Source organism: Danio aesculapii, chromosome 4 (assembly GCF_903798145.1).
Source record: "Danio aesculapii chromosome 4, fDanAes4.1, whole genome shotgun sequence".
Classification (NCBI taxonomy): Eukaryota; Metazoa; Chordata; class Actinopteri; order Cypriniformes; family Danionidae; genus Danio; species Danio aesculapii.
Genome location: NC_079438.1, coordinates 22,793,134 through 22,813,195, shown reverse-complemented (window position 1 = coordinate 22,813,195; position 20,062 = coordinate 22,793,134). Strand labels below are relative to the sequence as shown.

The 20,062-nt window shown below is 42.4% G+C and overlaps 1 pseudogene; it reads right to left on the bottom strand.

Moving 5' to 3' along the window:
* The window catches only part of LOC130222303 (zinc finger protein 208-like), a 758,572-nt pseudogene that overhangs the window by 326,839 nt on the left and 411,671 nt on the right, over window positions 1-20,062 (bottom strand).

Here is a 20,062-nt window from a genome sequence, read left to right as displayed (position 1 = left end):
TTATAAAAGAATTAAAAAGAAGAGAAAAACATAGTAGTTCGATCTGTCGGACGTAGCACAGTGCTCATTCAGTAAAGGCACAGCTAAACAGATGTGTTTTCAGTCTTGATGTGAATGTGCCTAATGTTGGAGCACATCTGATCATTTCTGGAAGCTGATTCCAGCAGCGAGGGGCGTAGTACCGATTCACCCTGCTTTGACTGAACTCTTGGGATTTCTAATTTATTTGATACTAAAGATCTGAGTGATCTGTTAGGTTTGTATTCAGTGAGCATATCTATAATGTATTGAGGTCCTAGGCCATTTAGTGATTTATAGACCAGTAATAATACTTTAAAATCTATTCTGAATGTAACTGGGAGCCAGTGTAAAGACCTGAGGACAGGTGTGATGTGCTCTGATTTCCTGGTTCTGGTCAGAATTCTGGCCGCAGCGTTCTGGATGAGCTGCAACTGTCTGACTGTCTTTTTGGGAAGGCCAGTGAGGAGGCCATTACAGTAATCCACCCTGCTGCTGATAAAAGCATGAACAAGTTTTTCTAAGTCTTCACTGGAAACAAAGCATCTAATTCTTGCAATGTTTTTGAGATAATAGTATGCTGATTTACTAACTGCTTTGATATGACTATTAAAACTCAGATCTGACTCCAGAGTCACACCAAGATTCTTGACCTTATTTTTTGTTGTTTGACCCTTAGAGCCAAGGTACGCATTCACCTTGAAAACCTCATCTCTGTTCCCAAACACAATCACTTCAGTTTTCTCTTTGTTTAACTGAAGAAAGTTTTGGCACATCCAACTGTTAATTTCATCAATGCATTGGCAGAGGGTGTCAATGGGGCTGTAGTCATTAGGCAGTAGGCTAGGTAGATCTGAGTGTCATCAGCATAGCTGTGGTAGGAGATTTGTTTTTTTCTCATTATTTGGCTCAGAGGGAGCATATAAAGGTTGAACAGGAGTGGTGCCAGAATCGAGCCTTGTGGGACTCCACATGTCATGGGTGTCCACCTCGACCTATGGTCACCTATACTGACATAGTAGCCTCTTCCTTCAAGGTAAGATCTGAACCATTTGAGGACCGTCCCAGACAGCCCAACCCAGTTTTCCAGCCTATCCAGAAGTATGCTGTGATCGACAGTGTCAAATGCAGCACTGAGATCGAGCAGTACCAGCACTGTTAGTTTGCCTGAATCTGTATTTAGGCGGATGTCATTGATTATCTTTATAAGGGCGCTCTCTGTACTGTGATGTAGTCTGAAACCAGATTGATAATTGTCCAAACACCCCTTGAAGTTTAAGAACTTGTTAACCTTGTTAAAAACAACTTTTTCAATGATTTTGCCAATGAAAGGGAGATTTGAGATGGGCCTGTAATTGCTCAATAGGGTGTTATCCAGGTTGCTCTTCTTCAAGAGGGGTTTAACAACTGCAGTTTTAAGTGAGTTAGGAAAAATCCCTGAGAGAAGTGAAGCATTTACCACTTTTAGAAGATCCATTTCTAAGCAGGTAAACACCGTTTTAAAGAATGATGTGGGGAGCGTGTCAAGACTGCAGGTTGATGTTTTCATAACTTGCACGATCTCTTCTAAGATTTTGCCATTAATTGCCATGAAATCGGACATAAAGTCTGATTTCTAAAGTTGTGATTGAGCTAGTCTGACTTCGACACAACTTGGCTGATTGGATGAGCTGATTGCCTTTCTGATATTATTGATCTTGTCAGTAAAGAAATGAGCAAACTCATTGCATTTGCTTTCAGAGAGTAGTTCACTGGGAATCCGACTGGGGGGGGGGGGGGGGGGGGGGGGGTTGTGAGTCTCTCTATCGTTGCAAAGAGTTTACGAGCATTATTTACGTTGCTGTTTATAAGGCTTGAAAAGAAAGTCTGCCTAGCAGTTTTTAGTTCCATATTAAAAGCACGAAGACTGTCTTTATAGATATTATAATGGACTACTTGTTTGGTCTTTCTCCTCATACGCTCAGCTTTTCTGCACTGTCTTTTCGTCATTTGTATTCTTGGGGACCTAGTCAAAGATCCCCTTTGCCTGCTAGTCATCTTCTTGGCTTTAACAGGAGCAATGTCATCTATGACATTCTTAACTTTAGAGTTAAACAAATCAAGAAGAGAATCAACAGAGTCTGCAGATATACTTGGTGCTAGCGATATGGCCTTCATAAACTGCTCATTAGTGTTCTCATTTATGCATCTCTTTCTGACAGAGACAGATCTGTCTTTAATAGCTGGAGTGATCAATATGTCAAAGAAAATACAGAAATGATCAGATAGTGCAACATCCTTAACAACAGTTGATGAAATGTGTAAACCCTTAGTTATAAGTAGATCAAGAGTGTGTCCACGATTGTGTGTGGGTCCTTGAACATGCTGAGTCAGATCAAAAGTGTTCAAAACAGTCATCAGTTCTTTTACAGCATTGATTTCTGGATTATCAATGTGAATATTAAAATCCCCAGCAATGGTAAAATAGTCAAATTCAGAGGTTACTATTGATAACAGCTTTGTAAAATCATCAATAAAAGTTGGAGAATATTTTGGAGGTCTGTAGATAATGATCAGTAAGATACGTGGAGTACATTTTAGTGCTATACTCAGATATTCAAAAGACAAAAAGTCACCAAATAACACTTGTTTATACTCATAGACATCTTTAAACAGGGCAGCAATGCCTCCACCTCTCCTATTGGCTCTGCAAACACTCAAAAAGTCAAAGTTTAAAGGAGCTGTTTCATTCAGAACTGCTGCACTACAGCTGTCATCTAGCCAAGTTTCATTTAAAAGCATAAAATCAAGGCAATTTGTGTTGATAAAATCATTGACTAAAAGTGACTTATTGTTGAGTTATCGGATGTTTAAAAGTGCTAACTTAACAGTTTTAGCTGTTTTTGCTACAGTAGTCTCAGATTTATATTTAATAGACACAAGATTTGAGTGATTTGCTATACTGCCTGAAAAAGTTTTCGGTTTTCTGTCACGTAATACAACACATATATGTGTGGAGAAAGCTACAGGCACACTGGGTTCCTGCTTGTTCTGTAAACATCTGATTAAGACACTGTTATCTAAGCAGGCACCAGAGACACATCATGGAGAGCAGTTTTGTTCACCAGCTGAAGATGGTGCGTTGTTGTTTGGGCCCTGGCGGTGGGGCAAATGTCGGAGGGCTCTTCCAGGTGGGCTCAGAGGTGGTTGTGGAGCAGGCCGCTTTTTGGTTGGTAACTGGGGGCTTGCGGCGATGGAGTGTGAAAGTTTAGTTCCAGCATGCACCAGTTCCTCCATCTTTTTTGAGAAACCCAAGAGAGGCGAGCAAGGTGATAATGAGAACATGTCTGGTGACAGAGGCTGTGGCTCTAGAGTTTCTGGGTGCTGAAATATGTTTTCCTGGGTGTTTTCCTGAGGATCATTTTTTAGTGATGAGACATGATGCTGTTCTGATGCGTCACAGTCTGTCTGTGTTGAGCAGAGGGCCAGCGATAGTGTCTTTATCAACAGTGGATGTTTTGGCTGTGTAGCGTTATCACTGTCCTTGGGTGATGCATCAGCCCCAAGTCCACTCGGGAGCTGATTTGAGGTCCTGTTGTCATCCGGACAGATGCTAGGTGTGTATGTGCCATTTGGATTGAGGTCAGTGGCACACACAGCTGATGGATGATGGAGGGAGAAGAAGATATTGTCCTTTAGCACCTTTGCACCAAGTTTGTTTGGGTGAAGGCCGTCTGATGTCAACAGCTGTCTTTGGTTCCAGAAGAGATTGAAGTTGTCAATAAAATTCAGTCCTTTCCTGTTACATGTTTTCTGCAGCCATACATTTAGACCAAGAAGCCAAGAAAACATATTTGTCCCTCTTGCAGGGAGTGGTCCACTGATGAACGGCTGAATTTTCACTCTTTCAACTGTTTCCAAGAGCTCACAGAAATCTCTCTTGAGCAGTTCTGACTGTTCCTTCTGAATATCATTCTTCCCCACATGGATGATAATCCGTTTTGCAGTCTTGTGCTTTTTCAGAATTTCCTTAAGTTCTTTGTTTATATCAGAAACTGTTGCATGAGGGAAGCAGTATGTCATTGTAGATTTGCTCCTAAAATTCCTGATTATTGAATCTCCTACAACTAGTGTTCTTATCTCAGGTGCGATCGGAGCAGAATGCCGCTGTCTAGTCGGCCTTGAGCCTCTGTTCCATGCAGAGTTAGCTGCTGAGTCATGCGATCTCTGTCTGACTGCATTTGGCGATTCTTCACCCATATTACTCAATACTTCATATCTGTTCTCAAGCTGTATTTGAGTCCGAGCTGTATTTGGGGTAGAGGACGCTAATGCGGCAGCATATGATCTGACCCCACGAGTACCCTTTGGTCTCGCACCTTGTTTATGCCAATACTCATTTTCAACAGTTTTAATCTGTTTTTCAGTGCTCGAAACAGTGGTAGGAATAGATTTATGGGACTCACCGGCTATTTGCTGTGAGCGTCCACAATGACGCTGCAGTTCTGGTTGGATCGCAAGTAACTTTGTTTCAAGAACTGCAATCTTTTGTAGAAGTTTGTGGCAGTTTGTACAGCAGTGAGAATCTGAATTAATCCGATCCAGAGGCATTTTCACAGCCGTGTTTTCCCGTCTCAGGAATGTGAGCAGCTGATAGCTGGTAGCGGGAGGATTGTTTAGGCGATAATTCCCCTCTTGTTAGTAAAGCTATATTCCAGAAAGTTTGTAGAATCGATGCTGATCTTCAAGCTGTGTTGTTTGAGCACTGTGCTGATAGGCTCAAGTTAAAATTAGGGTTTAAGATATAAAAGCAAGTGAGCAGAGAGCGGAGCAGTAGGCAAAGACGTCCGAACAGTAGCGAAGCAGGAAGCAGGCCCTGTGTATGTCTATGCATATTTGTATGCACAAACACAAGTAATAATTAGAGGGAAAAACATCTTTGTTACCTACCAGGTGAATAAGAGGCTTTCGGGAAAGCTGAGCTGCTCACACATGTTCTGTTCAACTAAAAACTGAAGGAAAGAAAACAATAATTGGCACAGAAACAATTTACATTTTGATCGTTAAAATTTATAGACACTTTTAGAAAGAAATAATTGACCTGTTAAGAGTGTGTTGACGGTCTTACAGAAACCAGTAATGAGCTGCATGTGCTTTAAGAGAAATAAAGGACTCTAAACTCACATAAAGAACAAGTTCAGTGATAAATAAACAACTAAAACATTGCTAATAGTTAGCTCATGTCAATGTATTGACTGAACTTAACAAATAAAACCTCAATGTGAAGTTTAGAAATTGTTTCTTTCAACGAATGATAATATATCACTGTATCATAGGATAAGACTTACATAACTATTATATAAGTGAAATTATGAATGTGAAATTTCAAATCAAAGTACCTCAACATAAGTGTATCAACATTAACTACAAAATACAGCAGCTAAAATAAAACATAAGCTTCCATCAATAGTCATATAAAAAACAGCAACAAATCAAATGATGATGGCTAAAGTCAACTTATTTTCCCAATACATCATTATTTCTCTGTAAAACTGGTTTGTAAAGCTGATGAACTTCCGCTCCCCCACAGTAATGTGTCTTGAGTCTTCACTGCTCTCAACTGCTCATTTGCATATTTATACCAGCATTAATGGGTGCCAATTGAGTCTTATCCAATCACATTCCAGATCCAGTAGCCTAGCAGGGTTGTGTTTATATATTCTGGGTTCCTAACATAATCTTCATTGGCTTATTTAGCTATAAGATAACAACTTTGGAGGACAAACTACGATTGTAAATTCCTACATTGGGATTATTACCAACAACAACATACAAAGAAAAACCCACTGAGGCCATTTCTCATCCCACTTCATTGAAGACTGAGAAAGGTAAGTTGCACATTCTGAATTTACAGTCAAATAACATCTGAATGCTAACATTATAATGTATAAAATCTAATCATGTGTCGATGCATTGTTCAATGTAGTATTAAGTTCTTCAGTCATTTTTAAAAGCCTCTTTACAACTATTTAGTTTTTGTTTGTTTGTTTATTTGGTTATAAATATTGTTTTTATCCTGACAATTGGACTGTAGCCCAAATAAGTTTCAACATATTACATATATAGGTTGGAAGCTGGCAGGCAATTTTGGAGAATTTGATGTTTCCCCATTCAAACATACAAAGAGGCAGTAACATCAGTAAATGCAAGTGAATGAGTTAAAGTTATGGATAAAGAAATGCAATCGTTTAAAGAAAATTCAACCTCTTACCAACCTACCAGAAGGCAAAGATCTAGTGGGGGTAAATGGTTTTTTCAATTAACATAAATACTAATGGTACTGAGAGAGAAATGTATTAATAAGTCATGACTAAGAGTAAGTGGGGTAAAAAAGCTAAAAAAAAAAAAGACTTTTATTTTGGCGTGGTGGTGTGACGTCATAAGGCTGCGCCACTCTCACACTGTGATTCAACTGGAAAAGGGTTTGTTTTAAAGCTTTTACACAAATGTAAACCGACTGATTAAATTTTCAAGTTGTTCATTTAATGCTAAAAGTACCTGCTGTTAACAATATTATTTTAACCCTTTATACAACGAAGTACTATTTTACTCACAGTAAGGTCTGTTGTTTGAATAAGATAGGATAAACTTTATTTGTCCCCGAGAGGAAATTATTGTGGAAATTAAGTGCTACAACGTTGTTGTAAGCAGATACTAAAATAAATAAAACTAACAAAAATTAAGAACAAACCTGAATAAAGTTTGAATAAAGTAACAGAAATGTGTGTAATAAGTGTTTTAATGAAGGTTTAATTTAGAGCATAATGTCATTTCCACTCTAAGTATACATCACTATATATAAGATATGGAGTACTAGTTTTAATCAGCTCATTTGTGGCTATTGTTTCTTGCTTAGATGATTTCTTTTTGTTAATTACTCTCAAGTGTTGAAAGTGTTGAAGAGATGTTATTTTGTTTCTGTTAATTGTTTTATTTATTTTAAACAGGACATTTTTATGGTTTTGTTCGTTTTAAACAGGATAAAGTGTCCAAACGCAGAGAAAAACTCCTGCTGAAGCGACTGATCTCCACACTGTTATAAAGATGGCGTTTATTAAAGAGGAGAGTGAAGACCTGAAGATTGAAGAAACATTCACAGTCAAACAGGAAGATCTGCAGAAACAAACAGGTTGATTTTCATTCTCAAAAACCAACTCAGTCATCTGATCCTCATTCAGATATATTTTAATAATAAGAATACTAAATTAAATCCATCTTGCAGCCCTGAGTGTGAAATGTTTGAAAAGGTGCCTTTTGGAGCACTTTTAGAATATTTATCTTTAATCAAACTTGATTTTAGTGTTGCTGCTACTTGGTTTTTTTTACAATGTATGTTTGTTAAGAAACTGATTTGATTTTATGATTATATATTGTATTTTTATTATATGTTTTTGCCATGAATATAGCCAATGATGCTGATACGGCATTAAAACATAAATAAATGAATAAATAAACAATATCCATAAGTATGAACGTTACTAACTATACGGATGGAGTGACAGGAGAGGTCAGCGTTTCAGGTCAATGATGAAGTCAAGAGAACCTGCATAGTTTGAGTGAAAGTTTATTTATACTCAGAATGACATGATGATCCAGCTCATCTAAAATATCATCAAAATGTTTCAGAGGAAGCTGATCATTTTTTCTTTTGTTTTTTTACTTTTACTCGTCAAGATGACTACAGATTTGAACTTTTGAAAGTATGGATAAAAACATAATATTATTTAATATAAAATACAATTACAACTTGTTACTACTTTCATCTGGGTTAAATTCTAGTACATCATTTTTTAACTACCGTTAGAATTTAATAACATCACCAAATACAGCATCGAAGCAATCTTCATTCAGTCACTCCACCTCTTCATGGAGATTGTCAGCCTGATCTGGTGTATTAATCAACTACTGTGGGTTCTAGAACTGAACAATAATGATGTTCCAGATGCTGGACATCCACTGGCGCTAGATCCTCATCAATTTAAGAGTAAATCTCCCTTTTTTTGCCATGCTCTGATGTGTTTAGGTTTCGCTGCTATTAGATTTCGCTGTAGAACACGCTATGTGGACGTAAAGAGCCTAACTGATATTCTACCGGAAACACGTCAGCAGAGTTCATGCATAGAGTCCATTTACTATAACTTCTATGTTAAGCGGCTTTGACACACTTTACATTGTAAAAGCACTAGATAAATAAAGATGAATTGAATCTGCTTAAGTGATGTTTGATAAACAAATTTCGGGAGGAGCACGCGCAGAAGTTTCAGTATCAAATACGTCATTGACAATTATTCTATTATCCAATCAGTTCTTGACCAAACCCCTATATATACCAAAGCTGTCTTACCTGCAGCATCTTACGACTTTAGCATCCAAACTTCGACGCAGAATGTCTGAGATTAATCTCTTCGCAGAGGACGACGCCTTCCTTGCCGAGGCTCCTCTGAGATCTCCCGCCGGTACCCAAAGCTCCGTAGCCCCGCAGAGCGCATCAGCTCAGCCCGCGGCTCCACCTCGAGGCCGCCGTTCAGCCAGAATCACGGCTGTCCGATCAAGACGGGGCTCACCATCTCCATCTCCCAGAAGGCAATCCTCTCCAGCCTCATCATTTGCCTCAGCCATGTCCTCCGTCCCAGCCACAGGGATAAACACCGTCTCCGACCTCCGCCAAGCATTGGCCAGCGCAGGCGTCACCGTTCCGCGCCGAACCACCAAGGCGGACCTCCTGGCTATGTATAACGCCTTGCAATCCGGAGCACCACTTCCTTCCACCACTCCACCTTCCAAAGCCACGAAAAAATCCGGCCAGGTACAAAAGTCTCCATACCAGCGTCCGGATCGAAACCAGTCTTCCAGACCCGGACGCAGCAGCAGGCCGTCAGCGAGTCTGGGGAGAGCCCAAGGTCCAGAGGACGTAGGATCTCAAACCCCGGAAGTGGGACTCCACGCCGGCTCTGGACTCGTTCCTTCGAGCCGCCAGTATAGCGGGAGCTTGCCTCCGCTAGCGGCACCAGAAGCTCATCCTCAAATATATCCTTGGCCCGCAGCCCCCCCTTCAAACTCAAGCGCAGGGTCGCTACAGGAAGCACAGGCCCAAATTCACATCCTGCCTCCCCATTCCTCCCAAGCTCCCACGAGCAGTGCGAGCGCGAGGCCGCCTCAGCTCCCAGCTCAAAACCCAGCTCCTCTAATTCCTCCTCTTCTTCCCCAGGTTTTCTCAGGCCCCGACGCAAGTTCCAGCGCGAGGCCACCTCCGCTGATGTCACTAACGTCGGCAGCCCCTCCTCTCTTCTCTTTTTCTCCCACTGGTGATCCTAGGGCCAGCAGCAGCGCGAGCATGCCTCCGCAAGCGGCCCTAGCTTACAACTTTCCTTCAGGCCCCGACGCAAGTTCCAGCGTGAGGCCGCCTCCGCTGATGTCACTAACGTCGGCAGCCCCTCCTCTCTTCTCTTTTCCTCCCACCGGTGATCCTAGGGTCAGCAGCGCGAGCATGCCTCCGCAAGCGGCCCTAGCTTACAACTTTCCTCCAGGCCCCGACGCAAGTTCCAGCGTGAGGCCGCCTCCGCTGACGTCACTAACGTCGGAAGCCCCTCCCCTTTTCTCTTTCCCTCCCACCGGTGATCCTAGGGCCAGCAGTAGCGCGAGCATGCCTCCGCAAGCGGCTCTAGCCTCCAACATCCCACAGCCACTTCTTCACACTAAGTCTTTTTCTCTGTCCACAGCCACGCCTCTACCTGTTCCACCCAACGCCCTCGCCCTGGATCCTCCACCCGTCTCCAACACCATCAGGAGCCAAATCCTGTCAGGTTCGGATGTTGATCTTTTTTCTCTCCTCTCACCCATTTCACCCACATCGGCAGACCGCCAGATAGATTGCGGCCAATTTTCAGTAACTTTAAAAAACACAGCTAACATTCAGTCACGCATCTTATCATTCGCAGAATTCACAATAGCATTTTCAAGATATACAGACGTCATCTGTTCTGTCTATCCCCACAGGAGGCGTGAGCTCAATGATTATCTCGCGATAGTCGCTGAGCTCGCGCTCTCATACGGAGGCTCTCATTTCTATACATACCACCGCCTTTTCTCCGCTAAATGCGCCATTCGCATTTCACAATGGAACCAGACCCCATTCTGGGGAGCCATAGACACAGATCTCCATAATAAAGTCTTTCTCGGTTGCCGCAGTATATCTTGCGCGGTCTGTCGATCCACCACCCACCACACAGAATCATGCCCATTCATAAATCCCATCCCTCCTCCCCTCCCCGACCCAGCCCAGCCCAGATCTACCAGTTACGTCCCTTCAAACCCAAATATTCCGCCCCTTTTTTCTGATCACAGCTCTTCTGTCCCAGCCTCCGCCAGCCCGTGCACCGGCTTCAATAGCGGCAGGTGCTGGAGACAGAAATGTCGTTTTTTGCATGTTTGCAATTTCTGCGGCGGCGCTCACGCCCGCACAGTATGTCCAGTGAGAAAATCTGTAAATAAAAATACCAGAAAGTACCTATCGACTCCTGTGAATGTTTCTCGCCTAAAATCGGAACTGCTCAAACATCCCGATCCCAATTCACCGAATTTCTATTAACGGGTCTGTCTTCAGGTTTTCATCCAGGTGTCACTAGCCTACCCACCTGTAGTTTCATTTGTCCAAATCTTCAGTCCGCTCTCGCCGAACCCGACGTCGTCGACCGTCTAATCAAAAAAGAAGTAGACGAAAATTTCATGATGGGTCCTTTCTCCGCACCTCCTTTCAGAGTTTATCGCGTCAGTCCTATTGGCATCGCCACTAGGAAATTCTCCGATAAAAAACGCTTAATAATCGACCTCTCCTCCCCTCATAACTCTCCGTTTCCTAGTATTAACAGTCTCATCCCTCTGGAAGAGTACTCAATGATTTATCATGACATCGACCAAGCTATTTCATTAATTAAAATCGCGGGTCGCGGCGCATGGATGGCTAAAGTCGACATAACGTCCGCCTTTAAAGTCATGCCCATCCACCCTGACTTTTGGCACCTTTTCGGCATTCTTTGGCGAAAAAATTATTATTTTTTCCGTCCGCCTAACCTTTGGTTGCAGAAGTAGTCCAAAGATTTTCGATACGCTGTCGGAAGCAATCTGCTGGATCCTTTCCAATAACTACGAAATCCCGCATCTAATACATCTACTAGATGATTTCCTAATCATCTCACCACCAGACGCTATACCAGCCGCGCACCTTTTGACAGTTCAGAAGGTTTTCGCTGAACTCGGGATTCCCCTCGCCGAGGAAAAAACCGCCGGTCCAAGCACTTCAATCGAATTCTTGGGCATCAAATTAGACTCCAATAAATTCCAAGCGTCCCTACCAAAGGAAAAAATTGATCGAACGATCCTGGTAGCTTCCTCCCTATTAGACAGTCCCCTCTGTTCTAAGCGTGAGCTATTATCAATTCTCGGCCATTTGAATTTCGCAATGCGCATAATTCCCCAAGGCCGCTCGTTTATTTCTCATCTCTTATTTCTCGCGTCCTCAGCTCACGGTCTAGAGGATATTATATCCATCGATGACAATAGCCTAAACGAACTCCGTTTATGGATATTATTCCTCAAACAATGGAACGGTCTCTCCTTCTTTTACAGCGACCTAATATCCTCCCCAGCAGACATTAATTTATTCACCGACGCCGCCCCGTCAATCGGATTCGGAGGCTACTATCAAGGACGCTGGTTCGCGTCCACTTGGCCGCCCCAGCTATTAGACCTGCCGCAACCACTAAAATCATCGGCGCTATTCGAGCTCTACCCACTAGTCGTCGCTGCATCCCTATGGGGTAAAGAATGGTCCTCTTCCCGCATCATAATTCACTGTGACAATGAAGCAACCGTTCACTGTATAAATAAAGGCCGTTCAAATTCGCTAGCACTAATTCCCCTACTAAGACGCCTAACTTGGATCTCAGCATGTGACCAGTTTATTTTAACTGCAAATCACATTTCTGGGTCCAAAAATCAAATTGCTGACTCTCTCTCTCGTTTTGCCTTCCAGAAATTCAGACATTTGGCTCCAGAGGCGGATCAGTTTCCAATCCAAGTCCCTCCTTATTCAGAGCTGATATTCCCATAGATCATCCTTTAAAAAACCTGCTTGGAGCCTCTCTCGACTTTATCCTTCAGGCAGTGGCTCCTAGAACCCTGCAGTCATATTTAACAGCATGGAAAAGCTTTAAAACATTCCATGCATGTTATAACATACTGTTTCCAGATTTTTCTCTACTTTCCATTTCATCTTACATATCCTACCTCACAATTATCAAAAAACTCCAGATCAATTCCATTAAAGGCTATTTGAGTGGAATTCAATTTTTCCACAAACTAATTTACGGCTCCCCTGCACCTCACATAGCTAATTCGCAAACAACTCTTCTCTTGAAAGGCATACAGAGAACCCACCCCACACGTCATGACACCCGACAACCCATAACACTGAAAACACTCACTAAATGCATATCCACTCTTCGCAAAGGATACGAATCAATCCACACAGCACGTACTCTCGACGCCATGTTTATTTTAGCCTTCTTCGGATTTTTAAGGTGTTCAGAACTCACCATTACATCAGGGTTCAACCCAAACATTCATCCCACCATATCCGATCTAGTAACGCTGGATAACGAAACCATTTCTTTCCTCATTAAACAAAGCAAAACTGATCAAGCAAAAAGAGGCCATTACATTTACATTTTCAACCTTCAATCACCTATCCATCCATACCAAACACTGCTAGCATTTTCACATATCAGGAGATCACAAGCCACTTCCCTTTCAGACCCCCTTTTTACAGACGATAGCAATCGCCCAGTCACTCGTTTCTGGTTCCAGAAGCATCTTAAATGCGTCCTAATTAAGTCGGGCTTTCCAGCTGACAATTTCTCCAGCCATTCCTTCAGAATAGGCGCAGCCACCACTGCAGCACAAAATGGTCTATCAGAGCAGCAGATCCAAACACTCGGACGCTGGTCCTCACAGGCCTTTAAGTGCTACATTCGAGCCGACCGCTCTCACATTAGAAAAGCCCATCAAACCCTTATTCAAAACACATTACTTCATTGACACGACACTTCCTTCGAAATATACTTTGCATAATATATTTTAATAACGCTAATACAGCATCTACATAACCGTTCCAACAGGAGATGCACACCTCATTATTATGCACCACTGCAAGCGCAGAGACTGCTCCCACGGGAGACGTACACCTTTTTATGCACCACCGCTAGCGCGGTGACCGCTCCTACGGGAGACGTACACCTTTATAATCATGCACCACCGCAAGTGCGGTGACAGCTCCCACGGGAGACATACATCTTATGCACCACTGCAAGTGCAGTGACCGCTCCCTCGGGAGACACACACCTCATTATTATGCACCACTGCTAGTACAGTGACCGCTCCTACGGGAGACGTACACCTTTATATATTATGCACCACTGTATGTGCAGTGACCGCTCCCATGGGAGACGTACACCTCATTATGCACCACTGCAAGCGCAGTGACCGCTCCTACGGGAGACGTACACCTTTATAAATTATGCACCACTGCAAGTGCAGTGACCGCTCCCATGGGAGACGTACACCTCATTATGCACCACTGCAAGCGCAGTGACCGCTCCTACGGGAGACGTACACTTTATAATTACGCACCACTGCAAGTGCAGTGACAGCTCCCACGGGAGACGAACACCTCATTATCATGCACCACTGCTAGTGCAGTGACCGCTCCTACGGGAGACGTACACCTTTACAAAATTTTGCACCACTGCAAGTGCAGTGACCGCTCCCATGGGAGACGTACACCTCATTATGCACCACTGCAAGCGCAGTGACAGCTCCTACGGGAGACGTACACCTTATAATTATGCACCACTGCAAGCGCAGTGACAGCTCCCATGGGAGACGTACACCTTATCATGCACCACTGCAAGCGCAGTGACAGCTCCCTCGGGAGACGTACACCTTAATTATGCACCACTGCAAGTGCAGTGACAGCTCCCATGGGAGAAGTACACCTTACCACCACTGCCAGCGCAGTGACCGCTCCTATGGGAGACGCCCGTCTCCCGTGGGAGCGACGACTCCTGCTGGAGACACTTAACGCATCACCATCAATACAGTTACTGCCTCCTCCCGAGACACACACCTTGCAAAGCACAACCATCAGCTTAACAGCACCCCTCCAAATTTTAAAGATCAGCAAATTTTGGGGGGCTCACCCACTTGTCTGGCTGCTGTCCTGTAACAAAATAAGCAATTTTTGGGGAGCGTTCTGGGGCCGGGCTAGATACTTCGCTCGAATCCCTATTCCTCTTTGTTTCCTGATAAGAGGAATGACTCGAGTTTGGGTGTCTTCCCCGAGCTCAGAGCCCTCTCCCCGGACAGCACGCCAAATACGCTTTATTCTGAAACTGTTGCAAGTGTGAACTCGTGAAGTGATGTTTGATAAACAAATTTCGGGAGGAGCACGCGCAGAAGTTTCAGTATCAAATACGTCATTGACAATTATTCTATTATCCAATCAGTTCTTGACCAAACCCCTATATATACCAAAGCTGTCTTACCTGCAGCATCTTACGACTTTAGCATCCCTCCACCACCCCGTCACCTCACCTCTTAAGCATTACTATCCCGGGGGGAGCGTTCTGGGGCCGGGCTAGATACTTCGCTCGAATCCCTATTCCTCTTTGTTTCCTGATAAGAGGAATGACTCGAGTTTGGGTGTCTTCCCCGAGCTCAGAGCCCTCTCCCCGGACAGCACGCCAAATACGCTTTATTCTGAAACTGTTGCAAGTGTGAACTCGTGAAATGTGTACACGTTAATGGACCAAACAAAATATGATCTGATTTATTTTAAAATATGTGTGCATCAAAATTACAGTGTGTGTAGCCAATATTTCCAGTGTCTTCACTTTTCAGATTTTGATGAGAGTTTTTAAGACTTAATGAAAACTAATATTTTTTTTTATTTTATTTTATTTACTTTATTATTTTTTTATTTCAGACCAAATTGAAGAGAATGAGGTGAGTAAAGAGGAGCAACATCATGTCAAAATTCAGGGAAAAACTCATTTACAGACTGATGGTATTTTGAAGAATCATTTCACCTGCACTCAGTGTGGAAAGAGTTTTGGAAGAAAAGACAATCTTAAGACTCACATGAGGACCCACACTAGAGAGAAACCATTCAAATGCACTCAGTGTGGGAAGAGTTTCAGCCAATCATCACACCTTAATGATCACATGAAAATCCACCCTGGAGAGAAACCATTCACATGCACTCAGTGTGGGAAGAGTTTTAGCATATCGTCATCCCTTAATCTACACATGAGGATCCACACTGGAAAGAAACCTTTCACATGCACTCCGTTTGGGAAGAGTTTCAGCCAATCATCAAACCTTTATACACACATGAGGATCCACACTGGAGAGAAACCATTCACTTGCACACAGTGTGGGAACAGTTTTAACTGCTCATCAAACCTTTATCAACACATGAGGATCCACACTGGAGAGAAACCATTCACTTGCACTCAGTGTGGGAAGAGTTTCAGCCAATCATCATCCCTTAATCTACACACAAGGATCCACACTGGAGAGAAACCATTCACTTGCACTTAAGCCACGGTCACACTGGATTTTTCTCTCCATAGACTTCCATTCATACTGTTAGACTACTCCTAGTCCTCCCAGGATAAAACATCATTTAGAGGCTTTAAATATGTTTAAACAATTTAATTAATTAGATGAATAAAGCATTACAGAGCTCAGAGTGTTAGAGAATAGCAACACAGGCAGTCTGTGTCAGCTGGGCACACACACCCACACCCTTGTCCCCCCCATATTTATTGTTGTCTCTCTTCAGCCCCACCCAGGGGCACTTCAGTAAGAAAGATCCTTCATCCAGATCAGTTTTATCATCAGTTGTTATGCAGAACAGCAAATCTGCACAGAAAAAGTCACACATACACATAACAGAGCCTGAAAGAGAGTGAGCCTTCGCCCCTCCCGTCTGTTATGGTTCCTGTAAATGAGCACACTCTGAAAGTGGAATTGTAACATTTTGTTGATAACAAGTACAGAGGAGTTAACTTAACTCGGTTATCAGTCACACAAAGACACAACTGTTATGGAGCAAGGTTAGATGAGGTTAAGCACATAAGGTTATATCAGGATAAACACATTGGCATAAGCTCATGTAATTAGTTAAAAACAGAGTTAAACTATTAATGCAAGGATTAGTCTATTAATGTATAGGATGAAGTTAAAATCATCAAAAAATTCTTCAATACGCACGCAAGTACGTCAGACCGGAAACGCAAGTTCGTGCATCAAGTTTCGCAGCTCACCTTGCAAAGTTCAAGCTTGGTGAACTCTGACTTGCGAAATCCCATCACTTGACTCTGTGAGACCAATCAAAGATCAAAACATGACCTCTCTGGACAGAAATTTAAAATATGGACCAATCGCTCTCTTTTTAATGTGTAATCATCTTGTTTAATCCCGCCCCTTTTCTCAGCGCTGTACAACAGAATTTCACATGCTCAAACTCTAGTGTGACCGCAGCTTCGGTGTGGGATGAGTTTCAGCAACTCCTCAGACCTAATAAACACATGAAGACCCACATTGGAGAGAAACCATTTACATGCACTCAGTGTGGGAAGAGTTTCAACTCTTAAGGTTTTGTTTTACATTACTTGTATCATGTAGTTAAAGTGTTGCTGTGATTATATCCTAAGTTCTTTATCTTCATTATTATCCCAAGACTTTTGTTGGTTGCTTTGATTGTTCTATGAGTTACATTTTATAATAAATATTTTCCATTCAGGCTATTTTGTTGGTTCATGTCTCTTTTATGTTGCGACTCAAACAAGCGGGTCATAACACTTTGTAAAATGTGTCTGGTTGTATCCGAGACCTTGTCCTTTCAGTCATGACCATAGGTGAGAGTAGGAACCTAGATTAAGCGTAAATTGAGAACATTACCTTTTGTCTCAGCTCCTTTACCACAACAGACAATCACATTAACTGCATTACTGCTGCTACTGCACTGATCCATCTTTAAATCTCACATTTCATTCCTCGGGAAAAAAACCCCAGATATTTGAACTCCATTTAGGGTAAGGACTCTCCTTCAAACTGGAGATGGCCACCTTTTTCCAGTCAAGCACCATGGTTTCTGACTTAGAGGTACTGTTTCTTTTCCTGTTATGTCACACTCAGCAGCAAACCATCCATGCTGAAGGTCCATGTCCTATGAAGCCAAAAGGACAACTTTATCTGCAAATGGCAGAAACAGTCCTAGCCTGCACCTAAAATTATATCAGTAACAATTATAAAATTTTTAAATCAGCCTTAAAAAATAACACATTTACAAAATAAAATGAATAAATAGACATTTAGTGGTGGAAGGGGAAGTAGGATGGCTTGTTCAACCATAAACCAAGATGGAGCTCTCTCAGGATGGATAGACCAGTGCGCGAGATGTCTCAGACTGAAGGCGTAATAATGAAATAAATGCTCAGGAAGCCCCAACCCTTTTTTTATCAACTGGCTGTTGCGATGTACTCCTATGCAACCAAGGGTGCTTATTGTTCCAGTGAAATGAATTGTCTAAATTATCAAACTGTTTTAAATATTGTAAAGAAATGTTTACAGGGATATACTGAAGTAGAGATGTAACTTTAGGAAGGCAATTCATTTAGAGTATGATAGTTTGTTATTTTGAGTTCCTCAGAGCAGTGGTTATCAATTCTGGTGCTTGTGCAAAATGAGTTGACAACCGTCCCAAATGAATTTGAGCTCTTATTACTAGATTTTAGAATCACACATGAGAAACCACAAAAGCAGAGATTGGGCTTATCTTTAACTGCTTAAGATCAATTTGCACCAGATCAGCAAAAGACAACATTTGTTTGAGTTTCCTTCGCCGACTGGCCTCGACGCAACACAGCGTTCCTGATTGGTTGGTGACTCAGCTTCAGTGACGTCCTTGGGATTCACTTAATTGTGAGTGGAAGTTGTCGTAAGTTACCGGGGTGACAGACAGTCGGTTTGCAGAAGTTTATTGTGGTTTCGGCGGTTCCTAAACTTTAAGAGGTTGCATGGAAAGTTCTTTGCGACCCAATTGCATTGTCCGTGAGCATGAGCGAGCTAATGAAAAAAGCAAAGTTTTACCGTTGCAGTAGGTTTTTAAGTGATCTGGTTTGACCCATGCCAATGGCACTGTCTTCCACTGAGCAGTTGCTATGTTACAAGATGTTACAAGACAAATACTGTTTCTGATACTAGTTCTTCATTTACAGTTATGCTAATATCACTACCCTTTGTTTAGTACCAGACAATATACATTTCACACGATTGATTAACTTGGTTGCAATAAACACATGTAGTATTCAAAGAAAGCCACTGCCCCAGATGGGACAAATTTTGCAATCTCCTTAAATCTCTGGAATTTTTTAAAGCACACAATTCCTAAATTCACAAATTAATTGTCTTTGAATTTATGAATTGGATTTTGCAAATGATTATTGCTGTGCATGGATGAATGTTATTTAGTTATTTTATTTAATTATTTTTGCGACTGAGAATCTTACATTTGAGAATCTTACATTTACATTTAGTTGGGAATGGGAAGACTTTCCTCCAGCATGGAACAGTCAATGAAAATGTTTTGGAAAGTGATTTATAGCCTGCAATCACTCCCAGATTTGAGGCTTCTGGAGGGGATGTAGGCCTTCAACAGTAGGTGGAGGTAAGAGGGTGCAGTGCCAGTGATTTGAACTTAATATGAGCCTCGAGCGGTAACCGATGCAGAGAGATAAAGAGAGGAGTTACATGGGCTCTCATTGAAGACCAGATGAGCTGCAGCGTTCTGGAGCATCTGTAGAGGATTAAGGGTGCAGGATGAGAATCCAGCTAGAAGAGCACTGTCGGAGTCCAGCCTTGAAATGACAAGAGTTTGCATTAAAAGTTATGCAGCATGATCTGTTTAGAAGAGTCTGATTTTTCTGACGTTGAAAAGTGCAGATCGGCATGATGGAGCTGTGTTAGCAATGTCCTCTTTGAAGGACAACTGATCATCCAGAATCAGATTTCAAGATTTCTTACCGAACTACATGGGGTAATGGTGGATTATCCCAGCTGGATTGAGAAATTGTGTTGAATGTGCGGAGTTGCATGGAAGGTGATGTAAGCCGATATCCTTCAGGCAGTTTGATGTGAGTTAAAAATGTGGAAATTTTGTTGAAAACAGCCCTTTGTAGCGTTTTGGCAATTAATAGAAGGAGAGAGACTGGTCTGTATTTTTCATCCAATGAGGTGTTGCGTGATGTTTTTTTGAACAGTGAGTTTACCCAGGCCTGTGTAACCCAGGCTGGCCCTACACCACCTAACCCGCTCCGACCTGCGATTTGAACCAGCAACCTTCCGCATGGCAGTTGCTCTAACAAATGGGCTAAAGACCATGGCCCCTAACGTCTGTCACCAGAGCACTTTTAGAGGTCAGAGGAGTGAGGTTTACCTGCACAGCACTTCACTAGCTGGCCTCCGTTACACCTGCTTAAAAGTGGTTGGGAACAGGGGCGGACTGGCCGTCTGGCAATTCTGGCAAATGCCAGAAGGGCCGGAGCAGTTTTAAAATGTGGGCCGGTCAGGTTTTTTTTTTTTTTTTTATATGTATTGTTTTTGCATGCTGGCAGCTTTTATCTCTTGCAAGATGTGAATATAATGCTGCTGTTGATGACAACAATAATAATAATAATAATGATGATTGATAATTATAATAATGATACATGTTAAGCATTTGGGCCAATCGGCAACGGCCGGCCGGTCTCGAGATGGGCCGACCCAATCAGAGGCTGTGGATTACGCTGATGTAATCAAAATCTGGCAAGATGGTCAAACAGTAAATGCAACACAACGCAAGCTAACGTTAATGTCAAAATATGGACCGTAAAAAAAGGAAAGG